Raw genomic sequence first — 15,925 nt, 5'->3', positions numbered from 1 at the left:
TACTGGTTGGGCCATGCAAATCTTTCCCAGCTTGGCCAGGGCTACCAAAAATCCCAGCTGCTCTCATAATAAGACATTCCATACTAGAAATTGCAGGAATTGCCAAAAGGAAACTTTGCTTCCTAGGCCACCAGAAACGACAAATTAAGGCTAATTAACATTATCTTGTCAGTTTAACACACCCAAGGCCAGAGGAACAGTTTCACTAAAGCAAATTATCCACAAGTTGACAAGGCAAAGCCCTGTGACGACAGCAGCCAAGTTATCCCACCTCAGTAAAAGATTTTCATCAGCAAGAAAGAAAAAATCCAGAGTCAAAAAAACCAAAAAAGGGCCTCTTACCTCCTGCAGTATTTCACTTCTGCATTCTACCAGGAAGATGATCATCCTGTCCTCATACACCCTTTGGTCCAGCACACAGGTGATGCAGGACAGTGGCCATGAAGCCAGCCTCAAAGATGAAGCCCAGCTCCCCCAGCAGCCAAGCAGAAGAAGCAATACCAGGTTATGTGCTTCAGCTGGAGCTTAAATACCAGTAGGCAGGCCCAGCTGAGGACAATTAGAGGCTCTAAGGGCTTGCAAGAGTCCTGCAGGGCTGCTGCCCTTTGCTGCCTGAGAGCAGGTGGTCCCCCTGGGAGGAAAAAATAAAAAGTGAAATTAGAGCATATTTGGACAAAAGTTTCTGGCTTTTTGGAGTATCTTCCCACATATTCCTTGAATAGTTCTGGGAGAGACAGCCATCTCCCGAGATATCTTTGCTTCCCAAAACACAAGAGCTAGTGAAGATGTCTTCCAAAGTCAAGAGAATTAGTCATTGCCCCAAAACAAGAAGGATGGATGAAAACTGAACCCAGACAGCTCCAGGGAAAGGAAGGCTTTGTCCAGCCTAGGTTTTATCAGCTGCAGTGCCAGGCTGGGTGATATTCTGGTCTTTGCTCACCTCTGGATTTTTCCTTTATCAGTGGCTGGGGCTAGAGGCTTGGTTTCTATGCACGGGACTTCCCTTTTCTCCTGGAACTTGTTCCAGCTGAGCAGTGCAGGAAGCTTTGTGCCTGTCCTTCAGGCACACTGACAGAAGCAGATAACAATGTCTGTGTCCTCCATATGTCCACCCTTCTGTGCAAAAACCTGACTGTAGAAAAAGAGATGCTAACGTGATGTTAGGGGGTTCTCTGGCCTTCTCTTTGTTTTGCTCTTCCTCCTTGCTCAATATTTTTCACTTGTCAGTGCTCTATGCACACAGCTGTGTGCTTCCCAGTGAAATTGCAGTTCCCAACATGTCTGTGTGCTCTCACTACAGCTCTGACACCTTCAGTGCCTGATCCAGGGCTTCTGACAGTACATTTGCTCCTCGGGGAACCTTCTGACCTGCCCCAGATGTGGGAACAGATTATTATGGTTGGGTTTACTCCGATTTTTGCTCTCAGAAATATCAGTTCCCAGATATGAAGACATTACATGGCACTTAGTGATCTGAGAAGCTCTTGGAATGAGGGAGGTGATATCCTGGCAGGAACCAGACTAGCTGGTCCAGCCCAGGGCACTGCCACATATTCCAAATCCTGTTTTCCAGACATGGGCTCGGACAGGGGGGCTGTTTCAGGGCTGCAAAACCCCAGCTTATTTCACTCCAGGAAAGGAGGGCAAATCATGTGCTTTGGGCTTCTTCCTTCTCAAAGGAAGATGTGTTCTTGGGCCTCAAGACCAAGAATCATCAGACCCAGAGAACTGGTCCTGTGTTTCCTGTATTTGGAAACGTGAACTAAGTTTTGGGTTTTCCAGACTTGAGAACAGGCTGATGAGGCTGTTCTGGGGGCTTTAAAACAGAAAAAAAATGGCTTGTGTGTTTGGGGCTGGGAAAAGGGTTCCTGGGGATGGGATGGGGCTTGGAGCAGTGACCAAGTCCTGTGTGTTTGGGCTCAGCAACTGAGACTGACTCATCTGCTTCTGAGCAGGGGGGCAGGAGTGGGAGGGAAGGTGTTGGGTTCCAGGCAGGCAGGAAGTGAGCAGGGAAGAGACTCCTGCCTCAGTTGGGGGTTCAGTCATGTTGCTTCCCAAAGTTTGAGAGGCCAGCATGCATCAGGCAGAACTCAATGTCTGAAAGAGTCTCTGGGGGAAAAGACAGTTTTCACACTGGTTTTATATGCCCCGCTCTTAATCCATTGTGTGCACAACAGCTGGAATTGTCATTTAGTCATTGGTTCATATTCAGACAATGCACACTTATGGCTGTTCATATTCCTAGGACAGTGACTGATTTGTGACCTTGTCAAAAGCCATGCTGCTATAAGGAGCAGAAGCTTTAATTAGCTTAAGGATGGGCAGGGCTGTCCCCAGCCAGGAGCAGAGCAAGCAGCAGCATTGTCCTCTGCACAAGCAGCCTGGGTTCTTCCTCAGAGATTCAAGGAACCCTGGGCCAGTCTCTCCCCATCTCTTTTCAAGGGTGGAAATGATGTGTGCCACCAGATGTGTGGTGCCTGCTTGGAGATTTGGAGGGGGTGGTGTTACTGACCCAATTGTCCTCACTCACCACAGATGAACCCAGGACTGAACTAGCTCCTGCACCCCTGGAAGAGAAGGCATTTTTGCAGGAAGCACCCAAACAGCATTTTCCACTTGATATGTTATACTAACACAATATTTTCTGTGCTTATTAAGTAATTATTAAGTGTTTAATAATCAGACAATATTTATAAACTAGTAATTCATTATTATTTATATACTTGTAAGCTGATTATTCAACACATATTCTATATTAAACTATGCTACTTATAAAGAAGTGATGGCAGCAATTTATTTACAGCCATATCAAGAGCCCCCCCGTGGCACCAGAGCAAGCAGGAGCTGCATTCCCACCCCCATGAAGGTAGTAGGAGCCAGGCAGGATCACACAGTGCACTGGCAGTTCCCCAGAACCAGGTCTTTTGCCTCTGCATCAGGCATATATGCTAAAGATGCAGGAATATGAGTGGTGTGTTTCATTTTTATAGGTACTGTTGCCCTTACCAGTGTGACTTTCCAGTATCATTAAAATTAATAAGATCAGCAAAGCAGCAAGGAATAGCAGTAACTCTGTTACTTCTCAGCTTTTCAGTTTACAGTTTCACATTTAGGGAACTTAAAAGTTGACTTGAACTGAGACTGTTGGGTAGTGTAAGATATTGGTATTGATATAGGAACTTTAGGGAGATGTAACAAATGCCATTCAAATCATTACTCAACTGCAGCATGAACTGCTACAGAATTTTTACAGGTATAACTAAGAGGGTGAAGCTGGATATGCAAATAGAACCCATGAGAGCTCCTCTGCTAATTCTAATTAGTAATGATGGCCTGCTCCAGAGGCTAATCACAATAACGAGAACCAGAGAAGAGCCCAGGAAGCCCAGCTAAAAAGTAGAAAAAGACTGCAAGTTCATAAAACTGATAGTATTTTTAATTGGAAAGCCCCCTCTGACAACAAAAACCAGCTTCCTAAATCATGAAACAAATGAAGACACTGACAAAGAGTTCAAATTTCAGGAACAGATGGTCTTACAAAGTGATTCAGTTAGTCTCCATCAACTGCTAGGAAAATGCTCTAAACCCAAGCACTTTCCATAACCTTGAAGGGGCTCTCTGGTTCATTGCAGAGGATTACAAGACATTTTAGAAGAATCAGGTGAACCTAGTCTGTATAAGGTTCTATGAGGAAAATTAACTCTATCCTGGCCAAAACCAATGAAATAGTAGAGAATATTTGTACCTTGTCTATGACTGTGGCTTAACTAGTGCATCTGTTTCCTGAGGCTGACACTATGGCACAGGATTATAAACCTTGGGTTAAAATCTTCCCTGTGAAGGGAAAAAAGATGACAAAAATCTGAGCCTAAGAATAAGATCTAATAAACCAAATAAAATAATTAACCCACTACTGACTATGCTGTTAACATCCAACTCTTATGGAGGAAAATGTTCTAAGCTGGGAAAGTAAGGTGGTCATTAGCACCAGTTTCATGTTATTTTTAAATGGCTTCCATAGGGAGCACAGGAGAGCAAGTAGGTAGTTTCCCCACAAAAAATATTATCAGGTCCTTTCTGCCTAACTTTAATTACATATTTATATGAGGAAGAAAAACCATAATACTTAGTTCATGACCATGACTGAAGTTATAGGAAAGAAGAAAATAAGCTTTAAATTCAAGGGTGTCTCAGAGTCCACAAAAGAGAAGCTGTTTTCTGCCCACTGTTAAATATGATCAAAATAACCTGATCTTAAGTATATTTATGTACAATTTGTAAAGAATGTATATAAGTTTCTCTAGATATAATTATATGTATTGGCAAATGATACTTGAGTTGGAAGAAACAAGTAATTCAATTAACGCCAAATGTTTCCCACATGCAATCTGGTAAAGTATAATTTGTTATCATTAAGCTATCTTTACAATTTCAGAAGTGAGAACTATACTTTCATGGCTTTCAGAAAAATATTACAGAAATTAATGGCCCTTAAATAGGTAAAAGGAGTTTGTAAAAACAGATTAAAAGCAGTACTTGGCAGACAGAAAAGATTCCTCAATTAGAGATGTCAAAAAACCTAAATGTGTAGTATGTGGGCATGTAACTTTATGGAAAAGTGTTATGAAATGACTAACGAGGAGATTGTAAAAATATGAAATTTTTATATTCCTTTTTCTGCATGCTGGCTGTTATTTTCCCATCCTTTGAGCAAGACAGTCACTAAAATATGGAGTGTGTCATCTTTGCAGTAGGATCTGTTTGAAGTTGCCACCCACACCGTACCTGTGTGGGCAGAGAAGAGACTCCACCAGTGACTGAAGCTGTGGGAATCTGTGAACAGAAGAGGAACAGCCAGCACTGCACCCTTGGGGATAAAACAGTTACTCTGGGTTATCCACTGTGCCAAAATGTTGGTCTGTGCAGTCTGTCAGCAGCAAGGCACAGGAACCTCCCAAGAGAGAGTCGTGCTCAGGCCTTTCAGCTCCACAGCTGTCACTTTGCAGCCTGCTGTAAATGGGGAGCAGCATCTGCCTTGTGGGGGAGAGAAACCAACAGGGCCTGATGAAAATGGGATGCTTTTCAAAAGCCTGAGTACTTGACTTTCAGCTTACAAAGATCTCTTTAACAGCATGTCTTCAGGTCTGGTTTGTAAGCCTGAAGTCAGAACTGTATAATTGGAACTTGAGTATGGTTGGCACAGGTCACAGGTTAGAAAACACTAAATCAAAACCTTCCATTTAAGAAGTATTGGATACACTGAATCCCCAGCAGGCCAGAAACTCAAATAGGAAGGCCTGATGCTCACCAAAAATCCATATAATTCAAACTTTCTCATGCCAGGGCCAAGACCACCTTGTAGTCCTGACAAACATGAAAAGAAGTAGGACTTCCTGTCTGAGTCTCAACAAATTTCTTTTTGGAGTGTGGATGAACTGTAAGGAAACTGCAACAAAACCAATGAAAACAAAATATAAGACCTTCACCTACATAATTCATATTTTGGATATAGTCAAAGTACTAGAAATGAGAATTTCTATAAGTTCTTTTCTCAGGAGCTCCCTTCAGCTTTCTGCATATAAAGGACAATCTTCAAACACCCAGGGTCAGGAAAACCTCCTTAAGACTTTTGCATATGAAATGTTTCTCAAATTAATTTGAAAAGGAAGTGTCAAGAATATTTCAAAGCAGAATGTTGATTATTAGAGCAACTGTCAGCATTTTTGAATTCCATTTTCATTTGGCAGTCCCATGAGTGCTACTGATCCAGGTTTCTTTCTTGGTAAAACAAAACCAAGAAGCCCCATTAACTGAAGCCCAAAGATGAACATCAGCTTCCCAGGAAGGTTAAGCAGATGGAGTGGTGGACATAGACACTGCCTGTCAAGCTGCAGATAAGTTTATGGTGACTTCTACCCATATTTTGCTTTGAGGATCTCAAAAAACTAAAGCTTGAGTTCACGTTAAAATGTATGAAACAGTAGGACTAACATCCTTTGCTGAAATTACATGGACTTCCAAATTTTCCTTTCACTTGGGCTGCAATCAGATTCTGCCTACTTTCAAGCATATTTAGGATCAGTATTTCAACTTCAAGAAGTACTTGAAATTCTATCTATTCACTCTATCAAAAACAAGAAGGTGTTTGATATCCATTCTATGAAACACATCCATCACACTGTCTTCATAGTAGATCTTTTTTTGGGCCAAACTACCAGCAAGATTTCTTTTCTTATTTTTACTGTCTTAAAATAATAATCCCCCAGGAAAACTCAATGAGTTAGTCAGAACCTTATTTCTTAAATATTAGCTGTTATTAGCCTTAGCTATTTCTCCGCTCCCCTCAAAAATCTCAGTAGATATCATAACAAAGATATTCGATGTTACCGATGTCATTCTTCAAAACCTGAACATCTTTTTTGGTGCCCCTAGCACTGCTGAGGAGATAATCTCAGCAAAACTGTGCCCCACCAAAATGCTCTACGAAGCAGCAGTGGGGCAAGAGGCTGGTGAAGAGTTGCCAATTACAGCCCTAGAAGCAGCTACTTTCACTGGGAGCACACCAAGTGGACTGGAAGGCTGCAGAATGAGGATCTTGGCAGCCAAGAGGAAGCAGAGAGTACTTTGCCTGGGTGCCACACCTGCTGACAGCTGACTGAAGCTTCAAAGAAAACCCAGGAAGATCAATACCCTCTCCTCTCTCTGAAAAGGTTCATGAGAAGAAGAAATGGGACGTCTGTCTGCTAGAGGAATGCTATGGGCAGAGAGAGAAAAAATATAACATCCACAAGATTTTATCACAGCCTTTAGTATAAAGGACTTCTCCCAAACCAAAGAAGATGGGGCAGAAAGAGGTGGTGACCCTAAGCCCTGAAGTGGAACATACCATTTCCATTCTCAGTTTGGAAAGCTGTTCTGCAGTGAGGTGCCTGCCACAATGGAAAGACAATCATACCAAATCCACTGGTCAAACAAAGGAGAGAGCCACCCCATGCACAACAGAAGTGAGGACCTGGCTCCCAGCACAGTTAGGATTGGTGTACACCATGCATTTCTTGCACTGTGTCTGAGGTAAATGGGAACCATGTAATTGCAGGTGCTGATAAACTCCATTGCAGGTTACAATGAGGAGAAGAGGAGGGGCAGGCATTGATCTCTTCTCTCTGGTGAGCAGTGACAGGACCCAAGGGAATGGACTGAAGTTGTGTTGGGGGAGGTTTGGGTTGGATATTAGGAAAAGTTTTTCACCTGTAGGGTGTTTGGGCACTACAACAGGCTCCCCAGGGAAGTGGTCACAGCACCAACCCTGACAGAGTTCAAGAAGCATTTGGACAGTGCTCTCAAGCACATGGTGTGACTCTAGGGGATGGTTCTAAGCAAGGCCAGGAGTTGGATTTGATGGTCTTGATGGGTCCCTTCAAACTTAGCATATTGTATGATTCTATGGTCTAACCCCTTAGGGAGACTGCAGAGCAAGGGTAGAAATGTTCCTGCCCAGACAGGCAGTGGGCTGCCTCTCCAGAAAAACAGTTGCCTCCCACAGGTCACACTTCCCATCTGCCAGCCCTGTGACAAATAGGCATCCAGGTTTAGGCAGAATGAAGGCCTAAACTATTTCTAGGTATTACCTAGTGCAGGGCATACGCAGAATCACAAGGTGACATGTTTGTAGTAGTTCAACTCTGTGATTTCCCCTTCTCCTCCAAAAAATTAACCAACCACACTCTCATGTTGAAGAATCTAAGTCAGGATCTATATTTAACTCCTCTCCCATGTGTGCACACAAAGGCATTACCAATTTACTGTGTAATTAGGTAGGTCATCTAACATGTCTACACCAATTATTTTTGCTTCTGTTTTTTTTGTGAAGCACTTTAAAACTCTTTCCTGATTTTGCTGTTTGAGATATGACACAGAAGGAATTTGCCATGCTTTGCTCTTTCTGGAGAGATGCCTATGTGTCCTTGTCTTAGGCTACAAGATGTGGCTGGGGGTGTGTATTCTATCCCCATCTGTTAGAAGTAGGGCACTTATTTTCTGTTAATTGGGGAGTTTTCTTTATCTCTTCCACAACCCATCCTCCTCCAGGGGGATATCTTCTGTTCATGGGCCATTGAGTGCCACTGCATGACTGATAAAATTACATCATCCCATTGTGAGATGCTCCACTCAGGGGGAGGAGCCAAGCATTCCATCCTGAATATAATCTGAGAACTGGAACACCACAGCAGCCTTTTCCACTGGATTCTCAGAGAAGTGGCTTTCTTCTCCACTGGATTCCCAGAGGAAGACCAGGCCCATTTATTCCACCACTGGTTCTTCAGAGGAAAACTACACCATTCTACAGGATCACTGCTTCAACAGAACCACATCTGTCACTCAAAGAAGACTGCACCCACCATTTAATCAGACTGCTATCAACACCCAGACCAACAGGGTGTCAGGTCATATTCTGACTCTCTCAATAGTTTGGGGTTTTTTTGTACTATGGCATTTGTATTTTTGATTTTCCTAATAAAGAGCTGATACTCCTATTCCTTTGTATCTTTGCCTGAGAGCCCCTTAATTTAAAAATTATAATTCAGAGGGAAGGGGTTTACATTTTCCATTTCAAGTGAGGTTCCTACATTCCTTAGCAGACACCTGTCTTTTCAAACCTAGACATTCTTCTGGTTTATGAAGGCAACTGCTTTCTGGTGGGAGAGACCTGAACAAGGTGTTGAAATTTGATGACAGGCTGCTGCAATGAGTATATGACTTGTAGGGTATCACAGCAGTTTAATTCTCAAAGCTGAGGGGATTTTCTTGCTAGCAAACCTTGCTTTCTTGTCTGACAAGCAGCATCTCTGGACTTGCCACCAAAGACACTGAGTTGTTCTCTCAGAAGGACTTATACGCTGCTGGTAGAATTTTTTTCTCTTAATGAATTAAGTGTCTAAATTCTGTTTTTGAAGTGATTTAGGCCGGAGTCAGGGAAGTATTTTAGAGTCTGAAGTTATAAAGTAGCTCGGTAGAGGGATTATCAAAACAGTTCCTAAATGCTTTCAAATCCACACCACGGAACTATTTTGAACAAATGGACTTGCCAACACCCTTTAGGTCCCTATGGTTTTCAAAAATTCTAGAGTTCCTAAGTGAGTAAGAGTTTATTTGAATATAAAATTAATTTCAAAGCACTGAAACAAACACAAACTTCCTCTACAAGCAACAGAATATGGCTGTGATTTAAAAAGGGGAGGGGGGATGAGGTTTATTTTTTATATAAATATGAATACTTTAATGCAAAATATGAATGAATCTCTTTAACATAGATAATTCAGCCTTTATTACTCACTTCTCTGAGTGGTAGAAGAGCCAGCAAAACCGTGTCCATGTATTTTTTGTCATCCTGGAATCAATTCCCAGGCAGGTCTTTGTTTACAGTGCTATATTTACACAGTAGAGCCATATGGAATAGGGATATTCCTCCTGACAGCTGCTCTGCTTCCCTCAAAGCAACAGAGGGAGGGACTGCTTCGAAATTATGCCTCCTGCATTTCCTCTCCCTATGAATTCCATCACAGCTGCAAAGGCAGCACCTGCCCCAGTGCAACCCCCCTGCTTCTGCCAGCTCACAGGGGCCAGCTGGGGGCATGTGTTGTGTGTCTTGGCAGGAATGCCCCAGGCACAGACCTCAGCCCCCACCCCTGGGGAGGCATGGTCTGCATCTTGGCCCATCACTCATCTCTTGGTACTAGGAGGTGTAAACAATGCACACGTGTGTCCCCCCCGTTCATCCACTGGTTTCAAGGTGTGCTCATGGGCCTGCCCATCATTGAAAACACTGTCATTTCCTAGGGCAGAAGGCAAAAATAAATTGAGCACATCAGTGATAAACATGGTACCTTCTGAAACTGCTGATCTTCCTTCTACATATCTGAATTTTTAAAGAAAACCTGCTGTTTGCTCTTCCCCAAATTCCTGTTAAGTTCTGATCTTTGAATGCCCTTTGATCTCATTTGCAGGCTTTGTGTACAGGAAGGGCTTCTTTCATTCTTTCCTGACTGCAAATACAAGGTCAGAGTCCCGTCTCATTTCCAGAGAGGCAAAACTAGTCAGACCAGACTTTTGGAAGATCCCCCCATGAGTATTTTAGTCCTACACTTAAGGACTAAGGAGTCCAGCTCTTGAATATAGAGCCTGGCAACTTCAGCTTCTCTTAAGGTGGTGGAGAAGAACTGACTACTACACCAGCAATTTTTACAAGACTTTTTCTAAAATACTGTCATTCACAGCTGTGCAGTGACTGTCTGAGTGGCTCACACTGATATCATAATTGCTGGGGAGCAGATGGGCATGACATGGGCCCTGTGGATACTGTCTTTTACCACTGCATTTTTCTATGCAGGGTTCAGGTGTTATTAGCTCTGGATTCTTCTAATTAAATAAAGCAAGATGAGAAGTAAAGCCTCCTTTGTTGTTTCACCGGGAGGACAAGTTAACTAGTGTGCCTTGTTCCTGCAGAGAAACCCATGGAGCAGCACAATGAGAGAAGTGAAATTGCCTAAAAAGATGCAGGTAGTCCAGACTGGTGGCTGATTTTTTTCTGCTGCTGTCACCCTGCCTTTACTTCATGCTGGGGATGCGGTGCAGAGACGTTATCACCCACAATCACAGGACGTATTGTACATTTTAGAAAAAGCTTCCTCACAAAGGAATTTTTCTCTGCTTTGCCAAGATGAGCTTTGCCAGCCAAATGTTCAATCTCGTTCAAAAAAGTCTGACATCTGACCCTGTTGAAAATTTAACAGGTTTTTTTTTAAAGTTATGCTGAACTGCATAATAGAGGGGACACTGTCAAAAGTTGCCATAGAAATGGGGAAAGAAAGCAAAAAAAAAATAACAATGAAAGATAACAGATGCCACTGGGGCATAAACCCCTGTGCCCTATTCTGGTGAGCAGGATGGAGTGACCTAAGCCTTCATAGGACTCAGGCAACTTAAAGAGATACAGAACAAACATTTGAAAATCCCTGAAATGCAAGCAGTAGGTTTGACTCTTCAGAAAACAGATCAACACTGCAAATATTCCTAGATCCAGCTGCCTTCAGTAAGGCTTCCCAATGCAGAATCCCTCAAAGAACATTAACTGTGATTTACCTGCCTGAAATACAGCTATTTCCCTTGGTACAAATGGGCTTCACCTTCATTCAGGTGAACAGACAAAATTTCTCTGAGCTGGCTACACATGGAAGTTGAAAAGACCCTTCTCTAGTCAGCCAGGCTTTACTTTATGTTGACCATAAAGCTTGTGAAGTGGTTCCTCCTCAGGTAATAACTACAGGATAAATATTTAACATAAGAAATTATTTCTAAGCTGTTCTGCAGGTGATTTTGCAGATGATTGAAGTGATTTACAAAACTTCTTGGACTGGGTCATTCATATTCTTTCAAGTCACCAAATCTGCAGGACAAACTTCTTGTTTCCTTTTTTTGCTGTGCTGGGACCACTACAGGCCACCATCTTGTAGATATCTTTCTTAAAACTCTCAAGAATTGTCTTAGTCCTCTAAAGACATGATGGGAAATTAAGTGTTTTCTGGGAGTCAATCTGACCTGTTGGCAGGTTGTCAGCCTGTTGGATGACTTGGGTTGTGGAAAAAGAGTGGGAAAAGCTAACTGCAGAAGAAGGAGGTGGGGGATGTCTGTATAAAGAAGCTCTGCCTTCCATTGCTGCACTTCCTTAACAGCTGTGGAGGGTGCTGAGCACACCACTGGGACTTTGTAAGGGCATGTTTTCAGTGCCAGGCTCAAAAAAGGAGACAATCTGTCAAACCAATGGCAGCAGACACTAGAAACGAAGTTGGAAGATGGGTCCTGGTTTGGGCCTTGTGTGCACAGAAATGTCTGGGTCTGCACTTCAGCCAGCATGGAGATGAGATAGAGATGACTAACCTGCTCAACCACAGTGGATGAGGTGGGTCCTGAGACAGGGATTACCAGCAGGAGACACAAAACAGTCGTGTGATAGCCAGACTGGTCTATCTGCTACTGCAGGAAAAGGCCAGCCAGCTGTGATTTCAACAGAACCATCCAGCACTGCCAAATAATGGATTGACATAAACTTCCTCTCACCAGATACAAAAAAATAAAACAAAATAAAAAAAAAGAAAGGAGCACCATTAGCACTTTCCACTTCCACTGCTATTAAGAGCAAGAAAGCATATATCATACTGGGTAAGATAAGCCATGGAAGGAGCAAGGGTTCAGATGTCACCTCTATGTGCTTCTTGCCTCCAATCCTAGGTTTTGTGCCAGTTATTATATTCTGTGCCCTACCACATTTCAGAAAAAAGTATTAAGCTATTCCAAATTTAACTCAAAAATTAAAGCAAAGTAAAATGACACAGAAAAATCCTAAGTAATTTTGCTCCCAAATGTATTTCCCACAAGCAGATTTTATTGGCTTAAAATACTCTATACGTGAATTCTGGCTATGTGATTTAGTAAATGCCCCACAGACTGGTTTCAGTTTGTTTGTTTTTCTCATAAAGGGCTGTGCTGCCACTGCCTTCAGCTGAAGAGGATTTCAGCTATTCCAGTGCAGAGCTAACTCAAAAGCTGTTTTTTGCTGATAGGAGAAGATCTGTAGTCCTCTGTGAGCTCACCTGCAATTCAGATGAATGTCACATGCTCTTAGATAAGCACAAAGCAAAGGATTTTTTTTTCTATCTAAGAATGCTTTGGGAGAAAAAAAATGGCCACCTGGTAATACTAGAGTATTTTTTCTGGAAAAAGAACCTTTCAATTTGCTTTTACTCATCATGTCAGTGAAGGTCTAGGGAAGGAACAAGGTACAGGATGGTAACAATCTAGATATCTCTGGTTGGTATTTTGGGTTGAGGGGGTTTTTTTGGTTGTTTTTGCTGGTTTTCGTTTTAAGTTTTTGTTGTTCTTGTTGTTTTGTTCTGTTTTGTTTTCTTTAAACAAATAGTTCAATTCCAAATGACTTTTCCTTTCCAAATGTTCATTTTCATTTTTAAAAATGTCTTAAAACCTTAGTCAAACTCCAAAGAAATAGTAATAATAATTTTTTTTAAAGAGGAAGTTTGCTTTAAAATATTTTAGCTGATTAAGACTTTATATTTTGTGTTTATTTTGTATCAACCTAAACCAGAATTTTTCTTTTTAATTCTGAGTAGCATGGTATGGGTCTCTACTCTTCTGGTATGTGGCTACCCTTTTCCAGCAGAATTAGTTAAACAACCCACAGGACCACAATGTAATTAACAGGCTCTGTCAAAGTATGGGGGAATTCACTACCCCACTGGCAATTAGTTGTACATTTTTCCATCTTTCCTGTTTACTGCAAGAACAAGACAGGACCTGTAAATACATCTGTCTAAGCTGAACTCATCACAATAAATGTCCAGAGCTACATGCAAAAGAAGGCTTAGGAACAAAGCATCTTATTTTGAGTCACTGAGTGGTCCTAGTGACAGGCTGCTATCATGGCAGTTCCTTTGAGCTGAATCTGACATCTCTCTCTTGTCTAAACCACTGGGATTTCCAGGTACTAAAAATTGATGGACAGTTGAGAATAAAAACCCAGAATCATAATATTCAGTAGTACTTGCATAATCATACAGCAAGGCTGAGCTTTTAAAGGCCAAAATCTATCTGCAGAGAAAAGAAAACAATGTTATCTGAATTTTTAGAGAAGCCTAATGAAAGCGAGAAAGATCTTGTCCTCAGGAGAGAGAGCAAACGGATGCTCAGCAAGAAAAGGATGAGGCAAACTCAGCTGAGCAGAAAATATTTTGCTGCCTGCATTTTGCACTGAAACTTTAGTACATTTGATAGGTCGTTTTTACCAGATTTCCTCAAATCAGTTTAATTTCTATTTTCTGAATACACAAGCATGAGTGCACATGACTGTTTCCATGTGTTGCATTCAAGATATACTTACTAAAGGTTTTTAAAAACATCTGTGAAAAACAGTGCTGAAAAGCAAGAATATCTGCTCTAGAAACAAAGTGCTGAGAAATTTCAATCTACAGTGGGGAAATCAGTATTAATCTGGCATTTAATTTGAGATTTAATTTTGGAGGAGAAGGCAAAACACAAGTAATACCACCATAATCTGTGCAACGTTTCTGCTGTCCAGACCACATGCACACCAAATTCTTTCCTCCCAAAGTTAAAATTCACAAAACTGCATGTCTCCCCATAAACCACAGCTCCAGACAAGGACTAAGAAATACTTAAATTTGGACAGCAGAAGCAACTTATGGGTGATTGATTCCCAGTCCTACATTTGCTTTCAGTGCAGATCAGTATAATCCAGGTGAGCAGAAAGGAAACACAAGGTGGAGAATTCTCAACCTTTTCTTTAGGGAGATATTTTCCACCTGTCTTTGGGTAAGCAGCCCACAATCCTCTTCCTAAAGGGATTGAGGAGTGCAGTCCTGCTGCCTCGCAGGGAGCCTCATGCTCTCAGATTTCTCAAGCACTTTGGAAAAAAAAAACCTACAAAAAAATTAAGGCTTTGCTTTTAAAACTTCTTAAGAAATCTGAATGCTTACCTCCTATCAATTTTAATTCCTTTTGAAGTCCCTGGAAAGCCAGAAAATTTGGTTCCCAAGAGATCCTGAGTGGGGACAACTTTTCACACACAGTCTCCTCTCAAAGCAATTTGTCAGCTGCCACACACCTGCAGGATGGACCCATGCTGCCATGACCTGCTTGGCTTTTCAGAAGTCTCTGATGCTGTAAGAACAACAGAAGTTACCTAACACTGAATATTTTAGACTATCTACTCAGTTAGGTAACGACTAATGGGAGATAAGCATTCTGGGATTTTCCCTCCAGCTATGGGTGCTGAACTCCTGGGAAAGTGATGCTGGAATACCTGAAATGGTTCTCCCCAACTAGGTGTTGCAGCATCCCCTCAGATGTACAGCCACCCCTCTTGTATTTGCGGGGTGCCTCGTGGCAGGAAGGAATGATGAATCTGACTCCATGTTCTCAGAAGGCTAATTTATTATTTTATGATACTATATTATATTAAAGAATACTATACTAAACTATACTAAAGAATAGAGAAAGGATACTTATAGAAGGCTAAAAGATAATAATGAAAACTCGTGACTCCTTCCAGAGTCCTGACACAGCTTGGCACTGATTGGTCATTAAGTCAAAACAATTCACATGAAACCAATGAAACAACCACCAGTTGGATAAACAATCTCCAAACACATTCCAAAGCAGCAAAACACAGGAGAAGCAAATGAGATAAGAATTTGTTGTCCTTTTTCTCTGAGGCTCCTCAGCTTCCCAGGAGAAGAATCCTGGGCAAGGGGATTTTTTCCAGAAAATATGATGGTGACACACCCCCACATTCACACTGATGGAACAGCTGTGCCCTGCAGTGTCACCCTTTACAGCAGAGTCTGATGTCACCCCTAAGACACTGAGCTTCCCAGTGAAACCAGAAGCTCAGTGTCTTCAAGCCCTGGGAGTGGCAGAGCTGCCCTGTCATGGGTCCACAGCTCCCAGTGTGGGAGCACTAAGCCCTAGGAGCCTTGCTGCAAAGCCATGCTAATAGGCAACCCTACTTCTGCAACCATCTGGGGGATGGGAGTTATTCAGGGAGACTGCAGTCATATTTTACTGAGAGCAAAAGCCCATCCCATCTAGCAAAAATGAAAAAAAAAAAAGAGTGAAGCAAAACAAAAATGTCTACAATACCTCGATAACGGGTCCAACAGCATTTCCAGGATTAGGGAGAACCTCTGTCCATGGTGCTGAGTTATGTGGTGAGAGAAGCATGCTGCAGGGAGACTCATAGAAAACATGATAGAAAATATAGAACTTAACAAAAACAAGGTCAAGAATTTTGGTATCTGATAGCCCAGTTGCTGTCAAATCGACAAATACAACTTTT

At 42.0% G+C, this 15,925-nt stretch overlaps 1 long non-coding RNA gene across 1 annotated transcript in view; it reads right to left on the bottom strand.

Moving 5' to 3' along the window:
- The window catches only part of LOC143693938 (uncharacterized), a 350,836-nt gene that overhangs the window by 257,697 nt on the left and 77,214 nt on the right, over window positions 1-15,925 (bottom strand). Inside the window, exons 8-10 of the long non-coding RNA XR_013182007.1 lie at window positions 15,730-15,822; window positions 14,565-14,748; window positions 343-631 (exon numbers count right to left, since the gene is read on the bottom strand). This is a non-coding gene — a long non-coding RNA (uncharacterized LOC143693938). The remainder of the gene's footprint in view (window positions 1-342; window positions 632-14,564; window positions 14,749-15,729; window positions 15,823-15,925) is intronic.

The sequence above is a fragment of the Agelaius phoeniceus genome, chromosome 4, assembly GCF_051311805.1.
Source record: "Agelaius phoeniceus isolate bAgePho1 chromosome 4, bAgePho1.hap1, whole genome shotgun sequence".
NCBI lineage: Eukaryota > Metazoa > Chordata > Aves > Passeriformes > Icteridae > Agelaius > Agelaius phoeniceus.
This window is presented reverse-complemented; position numbering and strand designations above follow the sequence as displayed.